A 24342-nucleotide genomic window follows, 5' to 3' on the forward strand; every position below is an offset into this window, starting at 1 on the left:
TATTAAAAAATTCTCTCTCCCACTCTCTCTTAAAAAAAAATGGTTGGTTTGAAGAACCAAAAATCAGTCATGTAAATCACCCTATTAACACTTAAGAAAAGTTTTGTAATTATTTCAATAGCTTCAGAAACAAGTCTTTTGACAAAATTCAATAGCCACTCATGATAACTCACCACAAACCACGAATGGATAAAAAGTCCTAGATCTAAAACCAAAAAGTCATCTACAAATAATCTACAGCTAACATGATACACTGATAGTGAAAATCAAAAGCCTTTTCCACTAAGACTACAAAGAAAGTCAGTCACAGCTTCTGAGTCTTCCTCTAGCTTCTGCCATTAGAACCATGTTTCCCTCCTTAATAAAATTATGTTTATAACCCCTGTGAGAACATTTATCACATTTTGTTCAATTACTCTATGTACCCCTTTCTTTCTCACTTTAATGTGACATTCTAAAGAATAAGTCCTTTTCACTCATCTTCATGTGAATGTTTATTGAATAACTTAAGAGTTGGAAAGTTGCATAGGCCTGTAATTCCAGCCACTCAGAAGGCTGGGACAGGAGGATCACAAATTTGAGGCCAGCTTGGGTAACATAGCAAGACCCTGTGTTGAGAGCAACAACCCAAGGGGCCCCAGCAAACTTTCAGCTGATTGGCTCACTGAGGCCCCAGCAAACTTCCAGCTGCCAGCTGATTGGCTCCTCTGTGGTGATGCTCATTGGGCTGTTTCCCCGCCCTTTCAGACCACGGAGCTGCTCATTGTGGGATTCTTTTGGCTCTGCCCATGCGACCCAGCCAATCGGCCTCAAGAGCGGGAGGAGTGGGGAATTGAGAGGCTCCCCAGAAGCCAGTAGTAGCAGTTGGGCTCTGAGGGAATTCCTGAAGAGCTCACGTGGCGTGGCATGTGCATTCTAAAAATAAAGTTCGTTCCTGCTTGATAAGTGGCTTGTGAATTGTGCCCAGCCAGACTGCAGCATTTGGTGGCTGGTAGGGGGAATGAACCTGCGACCTTGGCGTTACATACAGACCTAGGTTAATGTTTTGCTGATCAGTTCTATTTTTTGACTATGGAGTTTTTAAACATTGCAATGGAGATTTCACCTGTAAAAAGTTACAAGGCCTTTACTATTATGTTATGTGTTGTATGTATGTTGTATAAAATAAATATTTTATTATGTGTGCACACTTGTGTTTTGTGTTGTATGTTTGTATGTGCGTATGTCCATAGATCATATATGACGAGCGCTCGTGAAAAAATGGATCCAAATTTTTCTTTTATTCACGTGATTTAAATGGTTTAATCAGCTGTTGAGGATTGTTTTATTATGTGAACAAAAAAGGAGGTTAACAGATCTGTTTGTTTACTTTCACCTTTCCTTTTCATTGTAATTAATAATTCTGTTCAGGATAATGTAAATTGTTCAAAAAATTGTTTTCTTTTAGTGCCTGCTGGAATGTTACATAATTTTTTCTTTAGCCATCATTGCCAGAATTCCTATCTTCATCCCAGTGCGGGTGAAGACAAAGATAAAACCAAACCACATGGGCTGGGAATGTGGCTCAAGCGGTAGCACGCTCGCCTGGCATGCATGCGGCCCGGGTTCGATCCTCAGCACCACATACCAACAAAGATGTTGTGTCCGCCGAGAACTGGAAAATAAATATTTTAAAAAATTCTCTCTCTCTCTCTCTCTCTCTCTCTCTTCTCTCGCTCTCTTTAAAAAAAAAAAAAAAAAAAAAAAAAAAAAAAAAAAAAAACAGCTTCTGCAATAGCTATCACTGAACTGCTTGCAGAACTTGCCTGGACTATGTATCACTTATCTGTTGGCGACTTGTGGTAGTGCCGGGGTATTTTTGCTGATGGTGTCATCGGTGGTACAATTTTTCCAAAAGGAGCCGTCAATTGGCTTGGTGTATCCTCCTCCCTTCTGCTTTTGATGGTCGTTCAGCTAAAATTTGGGGGCCAACAGAGTTGAGGCATAGAACCTCACCCCCCCACTGGTACAAAGGCCTATCCACATGTGTGGCTGTATGCTGGACCGGTAGTCAATGACAGGTAAGATCCAATTGCAATGGATCTTAACCTAACACAGGAGGCTGACACCTTGAGGTCAGCTCATCTGATGACGGGTAAGGACCATATGTACTATTGGACAACCTAAGGCAGGCACAGTCCCTAAGCCATATGCTTTTTTTTTTTTTAATTAAACAGAGAGGGGGAGATGTTGAGAGCTACAGCCGAAGGGGCCCCAGCAAACTTCCAGCTGACTGGCTCACCGAGGCCCCAGCAAATTTCCAGCTGCCAGCTGATTGGCTCCTCTGTGGTGATGCTCATTGGGCTGTTTCCTCGCCCTTTCAGACCACGGAGCTACTCATTGGGGGACTCTTTTGGCTCCGCCCATGTGACCCAGCCAATCGGCCTCAAGAGAAGGAGGAGTGGGGGTTGAGAGGCTCGCCAGTGGCAGTTGGGCTCTGAGGGAATTCCTGAAGAGCTCGAGTGGTGCCGCATGTGTGTTCTAAAAATAAAGTTCATTCCTGCTTGATAAGTGGCTCATGAATTATGCCCAGCCAGACTGCAGCACCCTGTATCAAAATTGTAAAAAGGGATGTGGATATAGCTTAGTGCTAAGGCATCCTAGCTAAGTTCAATCTTCCAACACTAAAAAAAAAAAAAGTTGTAGGTTATGTTAACAATCATCTAGTTCAATCATTCTACTTTCCACTAGAGGAAAGCTATCCCCAAAGAAGTCTAGTAATTTGTCCAATATACCACAGTAAGTTAACCATGTCTTTTCATTAGCAAGGTACTATCTTATTGTCTTTTTTTCCTCTCCATTCCCCTACCCCACAGTACTGGGGATTGAAACCAGGACCCTTGCTCATGCTGGGTAGGTGTTCTACTACTCAGTCACATCTCCAGCTCTAACAAAAAACTATCTCTGTGAACTAATCATTAAGTAAATTAGACTTCATTCCCATTATAAGTGAGAAAATTATAGATGAGAAAGGTTGAAATATTTGCCTTGGGCCAATATTAAAATACTAGGCATATTAATACAATATTAAAATATAAGGAATAGAAAAAGACCAAAAGTTTCACATTAAAAACATTTTTATCTTTGGAGCAAGACTATTTCCCAAGAATTCACTTTTGGTTTGTGCAACATGAACCCAAGTTTTTACAATGAGAAAATCAGCTTAGACGTGCAGTCTGAAGCCAGTACAATGGTGCAAGCTTGTAATTTCAGCGGCTCAGGAGGCTGAGACAGAAGGATAGGGAGTTCAAAGCCAGCCTTAGCAATTTAGTGAGGCCCTAAACAACTCAGTGAGACCCTGTCTCTGAATGAAATACAAAAAAGGGCTGGGAATGTGGCTAAGTACCCCTGAGTTCAATCCCCGGTACAAAAAAAAAAAAAAAAAAGCAATGCAATCTGAAGATCTGAAACTGTTTTTTGCTTTGTTTTTGGTATGAGATTGAATCTAGGGACGCTTTACAACTAAGCTACTTCACCAGTCCTTTTTATTTTTTTATTTTGAGACAGGGTCTCACTAAGTTGCTGAGGCTGGCCTCAAATTTGTGATCCTCCTGCCTCAGTCTCCAGTCACTGGATTGTAGGTGTGCACCACCATGCCCAGCTTATTCTTGTATTTTAAAATGTCAAATACTCACCAGTTCCTTGCCACAAGTACCACTTTAAATGAATCACCTTTTATAATATTTGTTTATTTATGTAAACACTCCCAGCCCTGTTCTCTAAGCAAAAGGACAGCTTACTTGAGCACATGCAATCACTGGGGCAGAACTCTACATTTTAAAAGGGAAAAGATTTTAGAATGAAAAAAAAAAAGGAAAATAGGCTAAAATAGCAAAAACTTAGCCAGAGGTAATTTTTTTTTTCTGTAAAAGCACTGCCACTGAATATTTTATTCAGAAAAAACAAAAGGAGAAAGAAATAAAAGTCCTGGTCATTTGCAGTATCTATCAGCTTTCAATTTGGCTCTCCTGTCCAGAAGTGTCTCATGCAAAAATCCATCTTTTCGAGCCCGTTTAAGTATTTTGCTGTCTTCTTTACTTATTTTAAGCTTGTGGTCTTGGAGGCTCTGAAATTTTTTTACATAATTGATTTCACATTGTTTTACATTTCCTTTGTCTTCTTCTGGGATGTCATCTTTTTTCTTGGTTTCCCTTTCAGCACACGACCTAATCTTTATCATTTCTTCTTCTCCTGCTGTTTTACTTTTTGCTTCTATATCTCCTGCTTCATTACATCTAATAAAGCAACTATTTGAGGCCAATAAAGCCATCTTCCCATCTTGAAAGACTGGTTCCCATTGTTCTCTTGGTCCAATTGCATCTGAACGACCAACAACAAGCCCATCTGAATTTATACCAAGGTATTTTCCATATCCAGACTTCAGTGCAATTCTGGAATCAGACAATTTGACAGCAGTAAACTGCTCTGGAGGACTAGGACCCTCATCAACTTCTTTATGTGGTGCTCCCAGTGTAAAAAGACCATTGTCAAGAGCATGAATATAAGTTCCTTTATCCATTTCAATGGCAATGGTTCCTGAAATTTCACCAAAGTTGGATACTGTCCACCAGATTCCTCTTAGCCTTCGTTCCCTTCAGCACAAGTTTGGTGGACTTCACATAGGAGTATTCGGCCATGGTTCTGACAAGGCTTCTGTACCAATTAGTGAGACCTGGCTCTGGACAAATTGCTTAGATTGTAAGAAAAAGGTGGAGCAGAAGCAAAAGTAAGCACTCTGTGACAACTTACGAACCCCCTACAGTCAAACTCCAGCCAGAGGTAATTATGACACAGTAATATATACCACAGAACTGTGGATAATTTCTAGATGGGAGTGACCGTTTTAGTTTTGGATTCCTTTTAGCCAAAGCCAACAGTGAAATGCAGTCAGTTATAAGATTCATATCAACGAGATAATATGTCTCAGAAGGACCATAAACTTTCCTTACATTGATATCTGAAAAAATATCAACATTAAAGGGACACTGTGTAATAGCAGTCAACCTTTATAACATATCTCTATGATAATTATTTTGGTGGGTTTCACCAAAAGAAGGAACTAGGGAGACCTATACCATGGTAAGATCTGTCTATAATTCCTTAAGAAAGAAGATTAGTCAACTAATTTTTTTTTAATTGTCTCTGTCTTAAACATAAGCAGATATTTTTCTTGTCATGATTCCCTAAACAATACCTTATAACACCTCCCCTTCCCCCATCCCTAGGCCCTGACAGTTCTCCATTTCTTTCTTTCTTTTATTTTTTTTTTAAAGAGAGAGAGAGAGAAAGAGTTTTTTAATGTTTTATTTTTTAGTTTTCGGTGGACACAACATCTTTGTCTGTATGTGGTGCTGAGGAAGGAACCCAGGCAGCTTGAGCCACATCCGCAGCCCCTAATTTTAAATCTATAAAAAAGAGTATGAATCTGGTAATAAATCCCTTTATAATTTTTTCCTATAAAAACCTTCTGGAAAGCATAAGACTATCTACTTTCTTACCAAGTCAAAACAGGAGCGTTGAAAGAAGAGTTCTTCTATAGGTTTATCCTCCTGTATACCATTCCCTTCTGTGCTGCTGGTACAACTTGTCTCAATTCCAAAGGCTAGGTAAGACAAAGGCCACAGAGTTTAGAACACTTGACACCCAGTCATAATGAGACCATTTGTTCCATACCATAAACAAACACTAAAATTCCAACAGTACTGTTTGGAAAAACTTGTGTGGAAAAGATTTCAATAGATATGTCTGAAGTAGCACAGGATAAGGATTTTTAGAGAATCAGCCTTAAGAAATGGGAAATATATTAAGCTGAGTGATGGGTTCACTAGGGTTTATTGTACTCTCTTTCTGCTTTTGTACATGTTTAAAATTTAAAATTTTCCATAATAAGAAACTAAGAAAAGAAAATACAATTAGGTTGAAGATCCTCAAATAGACAAAGAATTATGAAAAATAACTAGAAACTATAAAACAAGAGCAGACTGATATGAAAGGCACAAATTAGGAATTTCAGAAATAAAAAAAATAGTAATAGAAATTTAAAGAAAACCCCAAAACAACCATCCAATTGAAAACAGCAAAAGATTGGAATAGACATTTTGCCAAAGAAGATAAATGAATGGCTGGAATAAGCACATGGAAAGATGTTCAACATTATTAGTCATTAAGGATAAAACCACAGTGAGATATGATTTCACATTCACTGGTATGACTATAATGAAAAAGAAAATAACAAGTGTGGGAAAGGAGGTGGAGAAATAGAACTCTCATTCTTTCTAATGGCATATCAAACGGTGCAGCTATTTTGGAAAACTGTGCTAGTTTCTTAAACAATAATATAAATTTACAAAATCATCAAGATGAATTTTGTAAATGTATGAATATTTACAAAAATATAAATATTTTTGTAAATATCTACCCAAGATATCTACCGAAGAAAATGAAAACATATCCAATGAAGATATGTACATGAATGTTACCAGCAACATTATTCATGACACCTAAAAAACGGAACCAATACAAAGATCCATCAAGTAGTGAAAGGATAAACTCTGTACAATGAAATACTTTCATAACAAACAACTTATGCGGGCTATAAAATAGATGAACATCAAAGAAGCCAAGTATATAACAAACAAACATTATATAACAAACATTTAATTCCACTTATATGAAGTATACAGAGATGGCAAATGTATAGAAACAAAGTACATTAGTGGTCACTTGGAGATAGAGGGAAAACAAAAGTAGACTACAGAAGGGCACAAGGGATCATTTTGGTGTGATAGAAATGTTCTGAAACTGGATTGTGATGACAACTGTACAACTTCACAAATTTAGCTGGGTACTGTGGAATGTGCCTGTAGACCCTGCTTCTGGGTAGGCTGAAGCAAGAAGATCACTTAAGCCCAGGACTTCTGTACAAGCATGGGCAACATAGCGAGACCTGTCTCAAACAAACCAGAAAATGTAAGCTTCATACATTTACAAAAAATCATTAAATTGTACATTTTAAATGATATGTAAGGTTGTTTTGTTGTGTGTTTGTGTGTGTATGTGTGTTGCTGAGGATTGAATCCAGGGCCTTGTGCATGCAAGGCAAGCACTCTACCAAACGAGCTATATCCCCAGCCCTAATGATATATAAGTTATACTCAGTGATACTATTTTTAAAAGAGGGTCTGGGAGTGTAGCTAAGTGGTAGAGTGCACAAGGCTCTGAGTTCAATTCCAAAGTACCACAAAGACACACACAATAAATAAATAAATAAATAAATAAATAAATAAATAAATAAATAAATAAATAAATAAACAAACAAGATGGGTAAAATTAAGACTGGACAAAGTTGAGATAATTAGTGAATGAATAATACCAAGGAAGATAATACCAAGGAATTCATTCAATATACATCTCAAAAATAGATTAAAATATGAGACAAGGCAGAAAAAGTGATGTTCAATTAATAGGAGTTGCATGACTCCTCAAACACAGATAATAGAGGTTCCAGTATAGAATAAAAGAAATAGAAAAACAACATTCAAGGAGAAAATAGCTGAACAGTTTCAAGAATAGACAGAATGTATGAATTTTCAAATTTAAAGGATAATTTCACAGAATAATGAAAAACTTACACTTTTATAAGCAAAACTGAAGAACATCAAAAACATACCATAAAAAGAAATTGTTAACTCCAAGAAATTATCTATAAAAGGTACTTATATCTTTAAGATTATAAAAATCACCCGGCGTGGTGGCACATGCCTGTAATCCCAGTGGCTTGGGAGGCTGAGGCAGGAAGATCCTGAGTTTAAAGCCAGCCTCAGCAATGGCAAGGCACTAAGCAACTCAGTGGAACCCTGTCTTTAAATACAATTCAAAATAGGGCTGGGGGTGTGACTCAGTGGTCAGAGTGTCCCTGAGTTCAATTCCCAGTACCTCCCCCGAAAAAAGATTATAAAAAAATCATTAGACTCATAGAATAACTTCCTTAAATTGCTGAAAGAAAATCTATATGTGGTTATGCTCTCATTTAAGATGAAAATCCCCACAAAAGACAAAAAATAGATTATTCTCTTCTGACTCTCACTCACCTCACCCTTACTACAGCATATTAGAACAGCAACCATTAAAAGGAGTGGAATTCAAAATACAAGAGTTTCACATGTTGATTGTTAAATATAAAAAAACATTCAAAGTTAAACTAACACCATGGACAAAAATAATGAGAAGGTAGGCAGAAGTGTTCAATGAATGTTCAATGGATGACTGCAGCATGCAAAGGATAGAAACACCAAAGAGTGGGGCTGGGGATGTGGCTCAAGCGGTAGCGCGGTCGCCTGGCATGCGTGTGGCCCAGGTTCGATACTCAGCATCACATACAAACAAAAGATGTTGTGTCCGCCAAAAACTAAAAAAAATAAATATTAAATTCTCTCTCTCTCTCTCTCTCTCTCTCTCTCTCTCTCTCTCTCTCTCTCTCTCTTAAGAAAAAAGAAACACCAAAGAGCTTTATATTTTGGAAAATTTTATAATTAAGCAATATAGTTGCCAGCCTCCAACAGTACCTCCTACTATCCTCATCTCCAGGAATTCATATGATTCAACCGTGTCTGACCAGTGTTTCCAATGAAAAATAACTGAACTGACAATTTTGACTTCTGAGACTAGTTCAATAAAGATGAAGCAATTTCCATCCTGGGGCTGTGGCTCTCAGGGATGGTTTTGTCCCCATCTCCAATATGAGGACCATTTGCAGTATCTGAAGACAATTTTGATTGTCACAAGTGGTAGTGCTACTGGTATCTGGTAGGTAGAGGTCAAGGATGCCGTTAAATATCCTAAGTTGCATGGAACAGTGTGCCCCTATCCCACAGAGAATTATGTAATACAAAAGGTACCAGTAGTACTGAGGTTGAGAAACCTTGCTATAGGGGAAGCTAGATGTCATGTGATGAGAACTGTTCAATAGTCCCATGAAAGTTTAAGGTGGTGAGGAGCTCAGTCTCCTGCTTCAATGACAATTTCCCATCTACGTGCATTCTCTCTCTTTTTAAAATTTTTTTAATTATCAATGAACCTTTATTTTTTATTTATTTATATGTGGTGCTGAGACTTGGACCCAGTGCCTCACACATGCTAGGCAAGCACTCTGCCACTGAGCCACAACCCCAGCCCCTATGTGCTTCTTGAGAGTGAATTCTTCCAACCCCAGTGAAGCCTCAAATGAATGTTGTCAAACCTCATGAAAGACCCATAGCCAGTACCAGCCCACTATGCCACTCCTGAACTTACCACCCACAGAAATTGTGAGATAATAAATTCTTATTGTTGTCTTAGGCCTCTATGTTTTGGGGTACTTTTTTTAGACAATAGATAACTGATACAAACAGGTAAGTCAAACATTTAATATAGGACTAAAAGAACAGAAATAAAGCTTATAGTTTCCATATTAGTACAGGAAAAACAAAGGGAAATTATAAAAAAAAAAACTTTAGTAATCTAACATAAAACAGAGAAAGAGGAAAAAAAAAGAGTGCCAGAAGCACAAAATATACACATATAAATCAAAAGTGTTAATGCATTGAACTTACCCATTAAGTAATAATTAAAACATCAAATTAAAAATATCCAACAACTCAGTACTTGTAGGAGAAAATTCTAAAGCAAAATAACAGAAATATTTAAAATATATTGATGGAATAATAAGTAACAGGAAATACATATAATAGAAAGCTAACAGTAAATAATACCAGACAAAATAGATTTTAAGGCAAAAATAGAAATAAGAGAGAGGCTACAGTCACATGTCTATAATCTATGTGACTCAGGAGGCTGAGGTAGGAAGATTACAAGTTTTAGGTCAACTTTATCCCTATCCAAAAATTTTAAAAAATAAAAAGGGATGTAGCTCTGTGGTTAAGATCCTCTAGGTTCAATCTCCAGAAGTCAAAAAAGTAAATTTTGTCTCTACTGGTATCAATTTGGGTGAATTTCCTAAAAATCCATTTAAGTTTATTTCTCTAAATATTTCTTGATGAATTTTCTTTAAGAATGTTGACGCTATGTTATTTTATACATAAAATGTTCAAAAAATGGAGTTTGAGGGCTGGGGTTGTAGCTCAGTGGTAGCACACTTGTGTAGCACATGTGAGGCACTGGATTTGAACTCAGCACCACATAATACGTAAATAAAATAAAGGTACTGTGTCCACCTATAACTAAAAATAATTTTTAAAATGGAGTTTGATTATGATTTGTTCCTTTTTTGACAACTATAAATGCTCTTATTTTTGTCTATTTTATTTCTTATTAAATTTCATTGGATATTAAGTTCACAGACCCTGTGAACTACTTAAGTTTGTTCATTTACATTTGCCTTAAATACTTTTGTTCTTTCTTTCAGTTAACTATTATAACAAGCTCAGTATCCCTCCCAACCTTAGTGGCTTAAAATAAAACTTAGTTATTCCTCATCTTTTTGTGCATTGCCTGGACTCAGCCAGGTGGGGCTGACCTGGGGTCTCTTATATGGTTATAATCAGAGATAGTTAAGGTGAGAGTCATCTAAAGACTTGAATGGGCTGGATCTTCCAATCCACATGTATGGTGGCAGAATTGAATGGTTAAATATATATAGGTGTAGATGAACCTTTAAAAAATTATTCTAAGTAAAAGAAGCCAAATACAAAAGATCATATACCCTTTGAGTCTATTTACATGAAATAGAATAGAATAGGTAAGTTCAATGTTAAGAAATGTGAAGTGTCCCCCAAAAAACTCATGTCAACAAAGAAGTAATGTTCAGAAGTAAATGATTAGATTAATCACCCACTGGATTGATTATTTAAATGGAATACTGGGTGGTAACTATAGGCAGGTGAGGCATGGCTAAAGGAAGCAGGTCACTGAGGGCACATTTGGGGATTATATATGTTGTCCCAGGCTCCTCGTGTTATGTCTTTGCTTCCTGGCTACCCTGCACTGAGCAGCTTGCTTCCATTATACCATTCTGCCATGATGTTCTTCCTCACCTCATACTCAAAGCAATGGAATAGTCTGATCATGAACTAAACCTCTGAAACCTTGAGCCCAAAATAAATTTTCCTTCTCTTAAGTTGTTCCTGTCAGGTATTTTTTAAGTTTATTTATTTATTTTTAAATCTAGCAGTTCTTTCTTTTTGAGAGAGAGAATTTTTAATATTTATTTTCAGTTATCGGCGGACACAACATCTTTATCTGTATGTGGTGCTGAGGATCGAACCCGGGACACAGGCATGCCAGGCGAGCGCGATACCACTTGAGCCACATCCCCAGGCCCTCCTGTCAGGTATTTTGATTACAGTGACAAAAAACTGACTAACATTCATAGAGACAGAAAGACATGTTAGGGGCTAGAGATGGAAGGACATGGGGAATGAGAATTACTGAGTAATGGTTATAGAGTTTCTTTTTGGGACACGGGAAATTTCTTTTAACTAGAAAGAAGTGATGATTGTACAACTTTGAGAATATACTAAGTGTCACTAAATTGCACACTTTAAAAATTATTAGTGGCTAATGCATTTTAATTATACTTCAGTTTTTAAAAATCCAGGGGGCGGGGTAACCAAGAATCTTTCTTTCTATGTAAATAATCTATGTGTTTAGTTTGGATTTTTCCATGACATGGCATTCTCAGGGTAGTCAGACTTCTTACCTGGTGACTGTCCTTTCTTAGAGCAAGTGTTCCAAGAAAAGAGGTAAAAATTTACAGTCCTCTTAAAACCTAGGCTGAGAATAGACACATTGTCATTTCTGTCATAGTCTCTTCATCAAACAGTAACAGCCAGCTCAGATTTAAGAAAGTGGAGAAAAAAATGGCATATCTTTTTTTAATATTTTTTTTTTGGTGTAGATGGACACAACACAATGCCTTTATTTTTATGTGGTGCTGAGGATCAAATCTGGGTCCCGCCCGTGCTAGGCGAGCACTCTACCACTGAGCTACAATCCAAGCCCAATGCCATATCATAATGGGAGAGAGTGAGGTGTGTCTATAAAAAGAAAAGAAATTGATGATGGTCATGTTTGAGACACACTCTCTTCCTTTTATTTGCAATATTTCTAGTAATTCATTTTAAGTATGCTCTTATAAACAGATTAAAGAAGGGTTTTGAACTTGTGTTCTAATTTCAGAGATTTTTTTTCAGTTGTCAATAAAAATTTATTTTACTTATTTATTTATATGTGGTGCTGAGACTCAAACCCAGTACCTCACACATGCTAGGCAAGCGCTCTACCACTGAGCCACAACCTCAGCCCCATAAAGGGACTTCCTTATTCTAAGAAAAAATATTATATACTTTTCTCAGGATGTTGAAAAGAAGACACCAATATCCACTGCCATTGGATATATAACTCAAAGGTAGAGTACTTGCCTAGAATACAACACCCCTGGGTTCAATCTTCAGGGGAAAAAAGGTTATTATGTCAAAAATAAGATACTATTTCCATTGCCATTAATTCTATCCAACATTATGCTGATAGTCTAGTCAGTAAAATAAGGCAAGCAAAAGAAATAAAGGTAAGACAGGAAGATCATGAGTTCAAAGCCAGACTCAGCAAAAGCAAGGCACTAAGCAACTCAACGAGACCCTGTCTCTAAATAAAATACAAAATGGGGCTGGGGAGGCTCAGTGGTTGAGAGCCTCTAAGTTAAATCCCCATACCAAAAAGAAAAAGAGAATAATAAATAAAGGGTATAAAGATAGAAGGAGAAGAAAAATGGATTTTACTAATAGATGACATGATTATAAAAGTAGAAAATTCAAAATTAATCTAAATTAAGAATTAATAATTAATAGCCAAATACAGTCCTGCATATCCATAATCCCAGCAACTCTGGAAGCTAAAGCAAGAGAATGGCAAGTTAAAGGCCAGGCTCAGCAATTTAGCAAGGCCCTGTCTAAAAATAAAAAGTAAAAAAAAAAAAAAGGGCTGAGGATGTAGCTCAGAGGTAAAGTGCCCCACATTCAATCCCCAGTACTGGAAAAATAATTAATTTATTTAGCAAAGCTGCTGAATAAGAGATTAACAAACAAAAAATCCAATATATTTCTAGAAAAACTATCAATAATTTGTTATTAAAACTTTAAAATAATACCATATACAACAGCATTTAAAAATGTCATAGCAGAGACCAACACAGTGGCACATACCTGAAATCCTAGTGGCTCTGGATGTACAGATCAAAGACACTCAAAATGCCAGCAAGTTGTTAGGGATGAATAGAGAAGATAAGAAATGCCAAGAATTTAGATTAGCTGAGGCCTACACTAGCAAATAACAAGACTTAGTATAAAATTATAGAAATTAAGATAGTGTGATATTAATAGAAAGACAAAAAAGAGTGGTAGAATAGAACATACTCCAGAAATAGACTCACATTGCTATGGTTTGAATGTTTGTTCTTCTCCAAAATTCACATTCACACTTAATCCCAGATGTAACAATATTAGGAAATGGGGCTTTTAGGGGTTGATTGGCCCATGAAGGAAGAGCTCTCCTGGATGGGATGAGTGCCTTATGAAAGGGGCTGGAGGGAACTAGCAAGATCCTTTTGTTGCTTTCTATCCTTTACTCCATGTGAAGACAGTGTTTGTTTCCTCTGAAGGGCATAGCAACCAGGAGCTTTTTTTTTTTTTTTTTCTTAAACAGAGAAAAGTTTGGTTTTTTTAAAAATCATCATCATCATTATTATTATTATTTTGGTACCAGGAATTGAACCCAGGGGTGCTTAATCACTGAGCTGAATCCCCAATCCACTTTATTTTCTTTTTTTTTTTTTTACAGAATGCCTTTATTTTAATTTTTTAATTTTTATTCCTAATTTGTTACATATGACAGCATATAGAGCACATTTTTTCAAATCTCTGGTTGTATACAAAGTATATTCACACCATTCGAGTCTTCATACATGTACTTAAGGTAATGATGTCCATCTCATTCCACCATCGTTTTTACACCCCTTGCCCCCTTCTTTCCCCTTCTCCCCTTTGCCCTATCTAGACTATCTAGAGTTCGTCTAATCTTCCCGTGCTCCCCTCCCAACCCAACTATGAATCAGCCTCCTTATATCAGAGAAAACATTTGGCATTTGTTTTTTTAGGATTGGCTAACTTCACTTAGCATTATATTCTTCAACTCTATCCTTTTACTTGCAAATGCCATGATTTTATTCTCTGTATATCAGTAACAAATATTCTGACAGAGAAACTAGGAAAACTACCCCATTTACTATAGCCTCAAAAAAAAAAAAAAAAAAAAACACTTGGGACTCACTAACAAAAGAGGTGAAAGACCTCTACAACAAAAACTACAGAACACTAAAGAAAGAATTTTTAAAAAATCTTAGACGGTGGAAAGATCTCCCTTGTTCTTGAATAGGCAGAATTAATATTGTCAAGATGACCATACTATCCAAAGCATCATACAGACTTAATGCAATTTCAATCAAAATCCCAATGACATTCCTCATAGAAATAGAAAAGGTAATCATGAAATTCCTCTGGAAAAATAAGAGACCCCAAATAGCCAAAGCTATCCTTATTAAGAAGAGTGAAGCTGGTGGCATTACTATACCAGACCTTAAACTATATTACAGAGCGATAGTAACAAAAATAGCATAGTATTGGCACCAAAACAGACTGGTAGACCAATAGTACAGAATAGAAGACACAGAGACTAACCCACATAAGTACAGTTATCTTATATTAGACAAAGGCACCAAAAACGTACATCAGAGAAAAGATAGTCTCTTCAACAAATGGTGCTGGGAAAACTAGAAATCCATATGCAACAAAATTAAATTAAACCTCTATCTCTCACCATACACAAAACTCAACTCAAAGTGGATCAAGGACCTAGGAATTAAACCAGAGACCCTGAATCTAATAAAAGAAAAAGTGAAAGAATCCCCCACGCAAAGACACTTCGCCGGGAGAATTCCAATTTTATTGCAAAAAGCTGTGTGCTTATATAGAACTAAAGGGGAGATTGTAGGGCTTAGATAAATGGCAGGCCACCCGTTTATTGGCAAATTCTTCCAGATATCAGTTCCGGCGCCCAGGAATTAGTTCTCATTGGGGCTAAGGTTCCCTGCCAGCGAGGTTTGAAATTGGCGCCAGCGGGAGAATTCACAAGGGCGGGAACTTTTCGCGCCACTGCAGAGAAGAAGAAGGTAGGAAAAAGAAGTCCTTAGGCGCCATGTTGGGGTTTTTCTCTGGGGTACGACTGCCGTTTATACTTTTCCCAACAAAAAGTAGGCCTAAATCTCCATCATTTCAGATTAGGCCCCTACTTCCTTAATAAGTCTCCTATAGTGTAATAATTAATATCAAGAATGAATAAATAGGATGGATTCAAACTAAAAAGTTTCTTCTCAGCAAAAGAAACTATCAGTGAGATGAATAGAGAGCCTACAGCTTGGGAGCAAATTTTTACCATGTGCACATCAGATAGAGCACTAATCTCTGGGGTGTATAAAGAACTCAAAAAGCTAAACACCAAAAAAAACAAATAACCCAATCAATAAATGGGCCAACAAACTGAACAGACACTTCTCAGAGGTGATATACAACCAATCAACAAATATATGGAAAAATGTTCAACATCTCTAGCTATTAGAGAAATGCAAATCAAAACTACTCTGATTTCATCTCATTCCAGTCACAATGGCAGCTTTTAAGAATACAAACAACAGTAAGTGTTGGTGAGGATGTGCAGAAAAAGGCACACTCTTACATCGATGGTATGTATGAATGCAAAATGGTGCAGCCAATATGGAAAGCAGTATGGAGAATCCTTGGAAAACTTTAAATGGAATCACCATTTGTCCCAGCTATTCCACTCCTTGTTTTATACTCAAAGGACTTAAAAACAGCATACTACAGGGACAAAGCCACATCAATTTTTATTGCAGCACAATTCACAATTGCTAAACTGTGGAACCAACCTAGATGCCCATCAGTAGATGAATGGATAAAGAAAATGTGGTATATATACACCATAGAATATTACTCAGCAATAAAAGAGAATGATATCATGGCATTTGCAAGAGCTGTCTTAGAAGTATGGGCTGGCACTTTTCAGACACAGCCTTTTGGCACTTTGATTTGGACTCAGTCTCTAGAGATATGAGAAATAAAATTCTCTTCTTTGTAAATTACCTACTCTTGAATATTTACTATAGCAAATCAAGTGATTATGTATGTGTGGCATGCATGCACTGCTATAGCAAATATCCAAGACTGGGTAATCTCTGCCATGAATCACATACATACAATCACTTGATTTATGATAGAGATGCCACTACAATTCAATGAAGAAAGAATAATCTTTTTGACAAATGGGACTGAATCAGTTTGTATATTCAAATGGATTAAAAAATAATGATCCCCACTCCATACCATATAAGAAATTAATTCATAGTTTATGATTGGATAATCTATAAATGTAAAAATCCAAAACAAGATAGGAAAAAACAAAAGAAGATAGGAAAAAAATTTCCATGTTGTTGAGGTAGAAAAATTTCCTAAGTAGTTCACAGAAAACATTAACCATACAGAAAATAATGTTAAATTGGATTTCCTTAAAATTAAGAACTTCTGTTCATCAAAATATATCTTTAAGAGAGTAAACAAACACTGAATGTGTAGCTCAGTATTAGAGCATATGCTTAGCATAAGCGAGGCACTGGGTTCAATCCCTAGCATGAAAGGAAGGAAGGAAGGAAGGAAGGAAGGAAGGAAGGAAGGAAGGAAGGAAGGAAGGAAGGAAGGAAGGAAGGAAGGAAGGTTGGTTAAACAGGGAAGTCATAAACCATTTTGGAAAACTGTTTAGTAAAACTAAACATGTGCCTATTTTAAGCATAGTAATTTTACTTCTAGAAAAACAGTATTTTAAAAAACTGAGTACATACATCTGCAAAAGATATATACAAGAATTTTCATAGTTTTATTTTATTATTATTATTTTGACATCGGAGATTGAACTCAGGGGCACTCAACCACTGAGACATATCCACAGCCCTATTTTGTATTTTATTTAGAGACAGGGTCTCATTGAGTTGCTTAGTGCCTCACTTTTGCTGAGGCTGCCTTTGAACTCTTGATCCTCCTGCCTCAGTCTCCCAAGCCGCTGGGATCATAGCTTTATTTCTTAGCTTTATTCATAACAGCTCCAAACTGGAAATTGCTCAAATGTCTATTAAGAGGAAAATGAATAAACAAATGTGGTAAAATCAGACAATGTAATATTACACAGTAAGATAAAAAGAACTCCCCAGCACCACAAAAAAATTTAATTAAAAATAAAGTTGCATAAAAAGAACTATTGATACATGCAACAAAATAGATTAATTTCACAGATGTTGTATAAAAGGATACCAAAAAGAAAGAGTAAATATTACATGAATCCACTTATATGAAAGAGGAATGAGTAAATTAATGGATCATGTGATGTCAGAATTGTAGTTATCTTGAAAAGGGTAGATATTAATTGGAAAGAAGCGTAAGAATCTTCTTAGATGCTAAAAATGTTTTGTGTCTTGCCGAGCATGGAGTTCAATCCCTGGTACCACTCCCCTTAAAATGTTTTGTGTCTTGATACACGTATATTTACACAGGGATACAGTCATGTTCTGCTTAACAACATTTTGGTCTATCATGAACACCATATGTGATGGTGGTCCCATAAAACTGTTTTGCCTAGTGACTTTGTAGTCATTTATTTTGTTTAAGTACATACTATGATGGTCACACAATAATGAAATAACACATTTCTCAAAACATATCTCCATCATTAAGCAAAATATGACTATATATATTTTTGTTGCAAAAGGGTGTGTCATGAAAGTTTTTCATTCCACAATTGTCCTGCAATCATCCAGTTGTGCTCTATGGGCAACCCATCTTATCAATTTCATGTATTATGTGAGCTGTTGTATTAAAAACAGGAATCAACACTATCTGCCACAACAGACAAACCCCCAAATTGTAGTGACTTAATATGACAAAGTTTATTTCTCAATTCTGTGCCAGTTCTTGTGGTTCAAGTGAACCTATGCCATTTTGTAGGTATATTACCCGGATCATGAGGCCTTCAAGGTAACAGAGGTGAAGATAAGACTGGAAGATTGCCCAAGTTATTTTGAAAGGCAAGGCATAAAAATGACTTACATCAGTTCCACCCAATTTCCATTGGCCATATAGGTTGTAACCTATAGAGGTTACAACATAACTACCTGGGCATCTAGGAAGATGAAAGTAAATACAGCATTACCTTTGCATGGGGATCCATTTAAAGTTATTGACGAAGAATCTATTATAACAACTGAAGAACTTGCCTTGAAGGATATGGCAACTACAGAAAGTAATTAAAGAAAATATAGACAAATGAAGAGATCCTCCTAAACTCTAACATAGAACAAATCCAAATTGTCTACATATTTATATTGAATAAAAATGCTCTTGACTGGCCTTCTCTTATCCAATTCATCATCCTAATCTATATTCACTATAATCCATATTCACTATTCCCTTTGTGAAATACGCTGATATCCAGGGCATATCAAACTCTTAAAGCTAATTGGCTACTCTCTACAATGATCATGCATGTCTGCTGTCAAAAAATTAGGCTGTCTGCTTACCATGAGTCAGACTCATTTGTTCCAAAACCTGTTTTTCCAGTTTCATGTGTTATTCTAATTATGTAACTTAATTAAATATTACTCAAGTCCAAGAAACATGAGTTATAAAATTCAAAGAAATTTCTTTATCCTTTTGAAAAGCCACAGTAAGACTGGGGATGTAGCTTAGTGCTAGAGCACCTGCCTAGCAAGCTCAGTGTCCTGGGTTTGATCTTTAGTACCACAGTGGGGAGGGGAAAAGAAAAAGGAAAGAAAAGCCATAGCAAGACCTGATGCACTGAAACTTCAAGTACGCCATTAAACTGGAAACCGAAGACTAATAAATTATGGCACAGGAAGGATTTCCCCATATGACAATAGGGTGCATTAGAGCACAGCTGTGTTTGCCTCACCTCACTTCACTGCAGCTTTAAAATAACACAAAAGGCAGCTAATTCTTCGACCTGGCACTTCTGGCCTGGAAGACTTCTTTCATTTCCATCACCATTCTGGACTGTTGACCATCATGAAGAATAAAGGTAGGCTTTGAGGAACCACATTTACTCATATCATTGATCTTTTATGTATTTGTTCACGGCTTTTTTTATAGGTTTAATAGTGAATCATTTATGCGACCTCTCAGTAATCTTTGAACCTAGACAATCCTTTCAGTCCAGACTAGTTCAACCATACATCAGAAAACTGGTGAAAAGTTTTATGTTTTAAATTAAAATATTAAAAAAATGTACTCTTAGTAAAATAGCAATAGAGTTGTAGCAGAGCCATACCTTTATCCCAAAATGGTAGATGATAAAAATCTTAACTGAAATGTGTTGACTCAAGGCTCCTTACTTCGATAGCAATAATAAGAAAGGACCCTCTGGGAGTCTGGTAGAATCATTCATTACAGAATGTAGTCCTTAGATCTCATGTTCCAATCTGAACTTTCAGCTGTAACTACTCAACAGTCATATATTCTCCAACCCAGAAATTTCTGCTTCCTTAAGATGGCAAATCTCCACCATCATTGTTGAGTGAGTGATTATAATCATGGGAAGACTTAGAATAAATTTGGAGACAAGTAAAAATTGGATCTAGAATATCATTTTAGTGTTTTGTCTAGCAATAACCTCTGTATGTTTATTCTTTAAGGTGTTTATTATGCTTAAGAAAATATCTGTTCTTTTAAGGTGAAAGTCATAAGAAAATGTGAATGTATTGAATTTCACTGAGGTGGAAATCTAAGTGTAAATATCCAATAGGCAAGTGGATATTTTCATCTGACACTCAGAGATATGGATTTTTATAAGTCAAGTCTGTATGGATGATAACTGAAGTCAAGGTGGTAGACAAGATTTCCTTGAAGAGTAATGGAAAAGGATACAAAATTCCTAGAACACAAACTTTTATCAGGGTTTTAACTTGACCATGAGTAATTTAAACACATGAAGTTTACTTATGTAATAAAAAGACTGGAGGCAGGCAGTTCATTGTCCATATGGCTTAAAGATACCAGCAAGTAAACATAATTTTTCTCTTAAGCCATCTTTGTCATGTAGATTTTATTCTCATGATCCAAAGGTCACAAGTTTAAATACATGTTCTAGGCAAGAGAAAGGAAAAAGGATGAAAAAACTCTTCTTTCAGATTGTCTTTTTAAAATTAATTTCTTTTTCACTGCTGGAGATTGAACCTAAGGCTTTGCACATTCTATGAAAGTACTCTATCACTGAGCCACATTCCCACTTCTACCAGATTGTCTTTTTAAAGGGAAGGGGAAACTCTCCTGAGATTTCTCTCTGTAGCTCATGGTCCTAAACTATGTCACATGGACATCCCTAACTTCAAGGAAAGATAAAGAATTGAGTATTTCATCTTTCCAAACTTTATAGCAGAACAAAGCTAGGAAAAGGGGGACTGAAAGGAGTGTTAATTGAGTCAACCTCTAGTATCTATCATATGAACCTGAGAATTGGGACATTTGGATGCTGTCTTAGAAATAAAGAGAATCTACAAAGAAAACAGTATATTTACAAAGGTAGGAAGAAAGTGGAACAGCAGGAAAGGAGTTTTAAACAGGAAGTGTGTCCACATGAAATGATGAGAGGTGGTAGGTAGGAACATAGGACATAAACTTTAAAATATACTTAAATAGAGCAGTTAATAGGTTGCTGACAAATCTAAGAAGAGCGAATTCATTGCAATTAGTAGAGACAGTGGTCATGCCAAAGTGGGTTAAGAGGAAATGTGAGTTGAGGAAGGAAGAAATGGCAAAAGTAGACACATCTTCTGGAAAATTTAACTGTAAAAGAAAAGACCAGATTAAAAATTCAGAATTTCCTTTTCAGTCCTTTCCTCCTCATCACTCACTTTTTATTTTTTATTTTTATTTTTTTTCCCTCTTCAGTGCTAGGGATCAAACCCAGGGCCTCTCCCATACTGTGCAAGAATTCTACCACTAAGCCACATACCCAGCTTGTTGCCTTAAGATTCCTAACTTTAATGTTCCTAACTTTAAACTCAACTCTAATCCCTTTCTCACTATGAATGTGTTTCTCTAGTATCTCAGTGAATATCATTATGTCATATCCATCTGAGGACTAAGACCTATAGATTCTGCTTTTTTTTTAAAATATTTATTCTTTAGTTATAGTTGGACACAATTCCTTTATTTATTTATTTATATGTGGTGCTGAGGATCGAACCCAGGACCTCAAACGTGGTAGGCGAACACTCTACCATTGAGCCACAATCCCAGCACCTAGATTCTGCTTTTGTAATTCATCCCTTCCCACTCCACCTTAATACATCAACGGCTCCCTAACTAGTCTTTCTGCCTTCTTTCTTACTACAGTACATGTGGGAAACTCCAGGCTGCCTCTCCAGGCTCATTCCTCACCACCAGTCTCCCCTTGCAGCATACCTGCAATTTCTTGACTGCAACAGGCTCTCTCATGTCTCCTGTTGCCCTATATGCGGCCTCCTCCATTACTACTTCTCCCATTCTTCTGATCTTTCAAAAACTCAGCTCAGATATCACCTTCACTAGAAAGTATACCAAATTTATTTTAGGACCCATAGATCATCCCTTTTTTTTGACTGGTACTGAGGATTTAATTGAACCACATCCCTAGTCTTTTCTTTTTCTTTTTTCTTTCTTTTTTTATTTTATTTTATTTTATTTTGAGACAACATCTCACTAAGTTTCTTAGGATCTTGCTAAGTTGCCAAGGCTGGCCTCAAACTTGTTATCTTCCAGCCTCAGCTTCCTAAATCACTGGGATTATAGGCATGCGTCACTGTTCCTGATTCCCATAGCACTCTATCTCCATCATTTTAAAGTAGTTCAGTATTTATATTGAATAGTAAATGTTAATTTGTTTGTTTCTCCACTAGACTGTATATCCTTTAGGGTCTCCTGTGTCTTTTTCTCTCTATCTATTGACTCATGCAGAGCATGGAATTAACATTCCAATAACAGATCTTGAAAACAAATGCTGCTTTATTTGTTGAGTAAAGACTTTTACCTCAATACACAGCCCTTTCCTTGCCCATCCTAGCTCTATGCACTCTCCTTTTCCTTCTTTTTTTCCTTCTTAGTCCATCTCTTAGAAATCATCTCTCCTGAAGACAAATTTCAGAATAAATCAAATTCCTGTTTGTTACATTATTGCTCCTTTGTATTGTATTATAATAATTACTGCATAATTCATTTTACTTCATAAAAATCATGTAAGAGTATAACATAAAAATTTTAAAAATGTTTTACACAGTAATTGTGTGTCAGGGGAAGTTTGGAGTGGCTTGAATGGGGAGATCCTGACTCAGAATCTCTTATAAACTTTCAGCCAAGATATCAGCTATGGCTGCATTATTTAAGACTTGACTGAGGCTGGAGGATCCCCTTCCAAGAAAGCTAACTCAAAAGGATGGTGAGTTGATACAGGTCGTTATCAAGAGATCTGAGTTTCTTGCCATGTGGACTTCTCCTTAGACTAATTAAGTATTCTTACAACACAGCAATGAATTTCTCAAGAGCAAATGATCCAAGGGATGGGAAGATGGAAGCCACAACCTTTTTATGGCCTAGTCTTAGAATTCAACTCATTCAGTATCCTTTTAGTTGCACAGTTCAGCCCTATTCAATATGGAAGAAGACTGCTTGATGGTGTGAATAGCAGAAGCTACTTAGAGGCTGACTACCATAATAACCTCTTTGGAGATTATCATACAGGCATTTATTATTTGGTGGGTTTAAAAGATATAAGAAGGAAAATAGAAGTAACAAGACTAAGTCCTCATTACATGGCACTTTTTTTTTTTTTTTGGTGCCAGGGATTGAACCCAAGGGCACTTAATCACTAAGCCATATCCCCAGCATCCCCCCTTTTTTAGTTGTAGGTGAACATAATAACTTTATTTTAGCTATTTGTTTTTTAGGTGATGCTGAGGATTGAACCCAATGCCTAACATGTGCTAGGCAAGTGCTTTACCACTGAGCCAAATCCTCCCCCTCCCTACAACACACACACCTTTTATTCAAATTTTTAAATTTTGAGACTGGACCTCACTAGGTTTCTTACAGCCTCAATAAGTTGCTGACTTTGAATCTGTGATTCTCCTACCTTGGCTTTCTGAGTTTTGTTTTTGTTTTTGTGGTACTAGGGTTTTAACTAAGGGGTGTTCTACAAATGAGCTATACCCTTAGCCCTTTTCATTTTTTATTTTGAGTCAGGGTCTCACTAAGTGCCCAGACTAGCCTTGAATGTTTGATCCTTCTACCTCAGCCTCTTGTCTCTGAGATTACAAACATGCAGCACCATGCCTAGCAAGATGAGTTTTTAAGATAAAAGTATATCACCATCTGTTAACTTCAAAAGTAAAATTTAAATTCATGTTTATATGGTCCCAAAATCCATGTTTTCAATTTTTAACCTTTGTAAATTACAAATGTAATATACATACAGAAATTTAGAAAACAAACATATTGATCAATTAGTATTGGGATGACAACCATGTAACCAACATCTGTATCAAGAAGTGCAATAATAGCCCTTCAAGGTTGCACACACCAGTAACCTGTAATCCCAGCAGCTCGGGAGGCTGATGGACATAATAACTTTATCACAAGTTCAAAACCAGCCTCAGCAACAGCGAGGTGCTAAGCAACTCAGTGAAACCCTGTCCATAAATAAAATAAAAAATAGGGCTGGGGATGTGGCTTAGTAGTCAAGTGCCCCTGAGTTCAATCCCCAGTACCAAAAAAAAAAAAAAAAAAAAAAAAAAAAAAGTACAATAGGGCTGGGGACAGAGGCACCTATAATCCCAGCTTCTCAAGAGGCTGAGGTAGGAGAATCACAAGTCCAAAGCCAGCTTTAGAAACTTAGTGAGACCCTAAGCAACTTAACAAGACCCTGTCTCAAAAATAAAAAATAAAAAAATGAAAAAATGATAGGGATCTGGCACAGTGGTTAAGTACCCCTGGGTTCAATCCCCAGTACCAAAAAAAAAAAAAAAAAGGTGGGGGCAGGAGAAATAGAATCCTATTATTATTCCAGAAGCCCTGTACAAGACTGCCCAATTCCAACAAAGATTAAACATTATCCGGACTTTTATGGCACATTCTTTTTTTTAAGATA

The 24342-nt window shown here is 36.5% G+C and overlaps 1 protein-coding gene and 1 pseudogene across 6 annotated transcripts in view; both read right to left on the reverse strand.

The window, feature by feature from the left end:
• The window catches only part of Rnf111 (ring finger protein 111), a 126884-nt gene that overhangs the window by 92304 nt on the left and 10238 nt on the right, over positions 1–24342 (reverse strand). The window lies entirely within an intron of this gene.
• Positions 3915–4776, reverse strand: LOC101971744 (protein FRG1 pseudogene; annotated as a pseudogene).

Source organism: Ictidomys tridecemlineatus, chromosome 5 (genome assembly GCF_052094955.1).
Source record: "Ictidomys tridecemlineatus isolate mIctTri1 chromosome 5, mIctTri1.hap1, whole genome shotgun sequence".
NCBI lineage: Eukaryota > Metazoa > Chordata > Mammalia > Rodentia > Sciuridae > Ictidomys > Ictidomys tridecemlineatus.